Genomic DNA, 5,102 nt, shown 5'->3' with positions numbered 1-5,102 from the left:
CACGAAACAAAGCTTTATTCAAACTTGTTCAAACAATATTTACAGGCGGTGAGCCCCTCATCCTCATGCCATCTCAACACAGCGGTTCAGTCTTCATCTTTATTCTGATGAATCTGCTGACCGCCGCTCCCACCTTCACCTGTCTCTGCCGTCCATCATGTCCCGCATTACTGACTGGGATCTGATCGTGGATGGGGAAGGGACATTGAAGCTTGAAAGCAACATCTGCCTCATCTCCTTATACAGAGAGCCTGTGAGACTCGACTCAACAGCACACATTACACATCAGTGTTGAATTTTTATATGATTTGTGTGTAAACACATGGATGATGATTGACTGACAATAAAATTATAATAATTAAAATGACACAGGCTATTTTTCCAAAGTGTTCAAGATGAAATTCATGTTATCGTGAACTAACAATACTTGTAAAACACTTATAATTCTTAGTTATTGTTAATTTCAACATTTATTAATGCACTATTAAAAACGAAAGTTGTAATAACTCAAACTGAAATGTCTTAAAAAGATTCAACCAAAATGCGGACCTAAGTGGGACTTCCCCTGTTGAGGGACTTTCCAGTCGGTCTCTGAAAACAGCTTTTAGAGAACAAACAGTTTTACAACAACGAAACAACTTACAATCAACAATAGAGTCTCTGCTGTCATTCCTTCTCATGATCCACGATACATTTCCACTGTTTCCTTCAATCTTCTGCAGTTCTTGAACATTTCCTGAAACAATCTCTCTCTCTCTCTCTCTCTCTCTCTCTCTCTCTCTCTCTCTCTCTCTCTCTCTCTCTCTCTCTCTCTCTCTCTCACACACACACACACACGTGCGACATGCATTCGCGAGTGCAAATGCGGAAGTCCAAGGAAAGGAAGTCGCTGATCTTGCAAAACTCACTGTAAGTTGATGTTCATGTTGGTCTGTAACACCACTAAGGCAGAGTTTAAAGAGAAATCACAGAACTGATTAATACAGTATATGAAAGAAACAAAGGGAAGTGTCCAAAAAAGGTGAGCACTACATAGGTCATAAAATGACTCAGTAATAACTCCTCTCAGAATAGCATTAAATGATTCTTGATCTAGAATAGGGAAATATAGGGAATAGTTGCAATCTAACAGAAACGGTTGAACATGTGCTTCTGTATCGCATATGAAAGAGAAGGACATCCATTAAAAACATAACTAAATAATCACACATTTTTTTTCTGTAATTAATCACACCAAGATTAAAAGCTGTTAATACATTTTTATATAATAATGTCACATTTACTCTCCAGATTAAAGGACAATTCCAGTGAAAAATGAACCTACACTGTAAAAACTAAAGGAGCCTCAAATATCCTGTCGGATACTCAAGGAACTTCAAAATGTAATTTAGGTGCCTCAAAGCTCTTTCTCCTATAGTAGGGTTACTGGAGGAGCATTGACAATCTTTTAGGTTCTTGCTGGAACTTATGGGATCCTTTAAGCACTTTGTATTTAGTTCAGAGGTTCTGGAGTCACCTTTTCATTACTATGAGACCTCGAAGTGCTTTGGGGGAAAATAGAGGAACTTGAATGTGATAAAAGGGTTATTGGAAGATCTTTTTACATTTAAGTGGTTCCTGGAAGATCTCTTATGTTAAAGCCAGCATCTGGAGGAACCCAATGGTTCAGTGAGGCCAGAATGAGATTATTATTATCCTATTATTATTATTATAGGCTACTTAAGTTTGATTCAGTATACATACCCAGGTGAAAAAGACGTACAATTAAAAATGTACTTGAGTGTGTTTTTAGTAGGCCTACAATACAAATATACTTTAATGCATTTTTAATACATTTAACAGTAGCCTAATACATTTTTCACCTGGGTAGCTTACATTTATTTAGTATCTATAGGCCTATTTTATTGATTAATTTAAACCTTAAACAACAACACTAAATTATAATAATATTAATAATAAGAATTAATTAATTATTATTGAATAAATAATAGTAATAAAATAATATGTTTTACCTACTTCTTCATAAATTATTATTTGAAGAAGAAGAACCAGGAGGAGAAACGTTTTATTCTGTCACGAAACTGCTGCTCTCTCCTCTGCTGTCATCGCTTCAGTTCCTCGCGCTGCTCGCGCGCAACAAAGCTCAGCTGATCCACGTCATCGGGTAACGGCTCCGTCCTCTCATCAAAGCTTCCGCCGTTTGATCGGCTCTCCGTTACAAGGTTTGTAAACTCGCCAAATAAATATAAATACAGAGTCTACTCACTATATTCAAACACACATATATATATATAAACTAAATTTATTATACATTACTACGTTACAGTGTTTACCACTCGTTTATTGCATAGTATCTGGTATGAAGGTTTTAGCCGCGATGCTAACTACGTTGATCTAACGTAAGTTAATGAACAAATGGAAATTATTGACTTATTGTCTTAGATTGATTTAGTCATTCAATTCAACATATTCTGTAAAACCGTGTCTTCAAATTGCTGATAATAGCCTAACTAATTTAACTGATTCCTGTCGTCATTGGCGTTTGTTATGAATAACAAAAGCAGGTTAAGTTTGGTCTGTTTTTGTTTAGCCTAACTTTACTTACTACAGGTGCCCTCATTCTCTCAAATACCGTTTTAAAGCCATTTACTGGTCAATAAATATTATGTTGTGAATAATCAGCTTTGTTCTTTTGTTTCCCCAGAACAACCAGTACATTTCTAAAATAATCTGAACGTTTCAGAGGCAACATTGAATTACAGTAAGTTACCTACACCACATGCACGTACTTTATTACTGTGAACTTTCTCTGCGTGAAATTGTATTGTTTGACTGTGTACTTTTTTAATCAGTTATCCTGAATTATAACTTCAAGTTTAGTCTTTTTCGACAAAAAAAAAGGGAAAAAGCTATTATATGGCTTCATAAGACTTACAACACAACCCATAACACATGAGTTGTGAACTCATTGATTATTTTTAGGATCTTTTCTGGGACATTTTTGGAGCTTAACCATTTTTACATAAATTGTTGCATTGAATTGAACTAGACAAGTGTACATAAGAATGGTGTGAATGAATTACACAATTTTTTATGCTTGTGTTTCATGCAGTGATAATGAAATGGTGACGGGTTGCATTATGCCTGAGATCTGGTTTCGGGTTCCACAGACAGAAAGTCAAACAGGTTTGGAACGTCACAAGGCTGAGGAAATTATTTAAATTTCACAACTATCACTTTAATAACCTTACTAACAGTTAATTTTGTACTTTGCAGGGATCTCGGTAAGCTGAAATAAAAATCAAGAATTGATTTCAAGTTTGATCAAGAATAAAAATCCTCCTGTAGACCTGAAAATCACTGAAGTGCCTGGACCATCCACCAGAAAAGAGGAAAAACAAACAGAAAATGAAGCTGATGCACCTTTTCACTTTTCTAACTCGTTAAGTACCTCACGTGTCCCTTGTGAAGATTTTATAATTGATTGCATTTTATGTTGCAGTGAGTAAAGGTGCATCACATTTGTGAATTTCGTGAAATTACACAGGCAAAAAGGTCCATTGACCATTGTCAGCAGTGTAGCGATGTAATGTATGAAGCACCACACAAAATTGCTGATCGTGTGGATTCTTATTGAAATGACTGAATTCACCAGTGAACATTCACAGAACAACAGATCATTTTACTGCACCTTAACTCTGGAAAAATGGAAAATGTTTTCTGCTTGTTGTGACATAAGGAATACTGTTTCCGGGTCGAAGCCTCTACTTCTACTTCCTCTATCTTGTTTCTAGATATTGAGAATACTCAACAACCATTTATGGGAACTGTTGATTCAAGTCACACATTTAAGCTTTTCAAAAGCCATAGTGTACATTACAGTCTCCAGTCTCACGGCATCCCAGACTTCAACATTTTATGATTCAACATTTTATGGATAACTTACCATCTGAGATTTCGGAATAGAGATAAAGGTTAGGATCATAATTTTCAGGAATATTACAGCACAATGCGTGTATATTAGCACTGTTTGTTGTTTGTTTTTGGCATCTGATAGAGCTTTTGGACTTGGAAACAGTGGCGTCAGACTTAAGTGAACTGAAACACATGTTTTAAAATTAAGTGAAGATGGACATTTTTAATTAGTCAAAATTTGCATTTTTTACATTGATTTATTACTTGGAACATGTTTTTTCCATGCATTTTGTTGAGATGTCTTTTCTTGTGTAGCCTATTGTATACACATGGTTGATTATTCATGTTACTTATGTATTATACTATTATATATTTTTTTTGTGTATTCATTGATATTAATCTATTACTAGCTTTTTTTTCCAAGTGCATGGAAGTGTATTAAAATGGATCTAAATATGTAATAAACAATTCTTATTTTGTATTTGGTTCAGTTTGTTTATTATAATAGAAGTTAATGGTGGTAACCATAGTAACAACATGAAATGAATTTAATACAAATAAAATAAAATTGAAATTTGGTTCCTGGAGGCACCCACAATGGTTCCACACAGTGCCTTATATAAGAGTTCCTCAGGAAACCTGTGTGGTTCCTCAGAGAACCGCCCCTTTTTAAAGGGTGCCTAGAGGATCTACAGACGGTTCCGCCGGTGTGGCAAAGTGAAGAACCCCAAAAGGTTCCTCCAGGCACCTTTTATTTTTACAGTGTAGGGGTAATTAACACATGGTTACCGAGTCGATCGTTCTCTGGGAATGAGTTTTCATGATAATCGAATGTAAAGAGTTTTATCTCTAAAAACAGATTAGCTTATAACACTAGTATATGGGGCACAGAGTAAGTAAAAGTAAATCGCTAGTTAATACCACTAACAAGGCTCAAAATAGCCTCACACTAACACGGTAGCATAATGAGGGTCCCTACATGCAAACCGAAGCATTGAGAACTTTATAAGTGTACAGACAGTTTAATAAGAAGATACTTTATAAAGACAGTACATTACGCGTATACAGGCAGGAGCCATCTTGGAAAACAGTCTCAACTAGTCGAGTCACGAACGCCGCGCTACGTGAGCTGGTCGATAGGATATCGTCAGCATATTCCTGCTCGAAAAGATAAGGGCGTCCATCAA

At 35.7% G+C, this 5,102-nt stretch overlaps 2 long non-coding RNA genes across 2 annotated transcripts; one reads left to right on the top strand and one right to left on the bottom strand.

Moving 5' to 3' along the window:
* On the bottom strand, nt 1–1,317 carry LOC309492809. Its single transcript, XR_014203717.1, has 2 exons — nt 644–1,317; nt 1–181 (listed from the first exon to the last, which is right to left on the bottom strand). It is a non-coding gene; the product is annotated as an uncharacterized lncRNA (long non-coding RNA).
* Nucleotides 1,318–2,737: 1,420 nt separating this feature from the next.
* On the top strand, nt 2,738–4,686 carry LOC309492821. The gene is made up of 3 exons (XR_014203720.1): nt 2,738–2,761; nt 3,113–3,186; nt 3,277–4,686. It is a non-coding gene; the product is annotated as an uncharacterized lncRNA (long non-coding RNA).
* Nucleotides 4,687–5,102: the final 416 nt, after the last annotated feature.

This window comes from Leuciscus leuciscus (genome assembly GCF_965113295.1).
Source record: "Leuciscus leuciscus genome assembly, chromosome: 1".
Lineage (NCBI taxonomy): Eukaryota > Metazoa > Chordata > Actinopteri > Cypriniformes > Leuciscidae > Leuciscus > Leuciscus leuciscus.
This window is presented reverse-complemented; position numbering and strand designations above follow the sequence as displayed.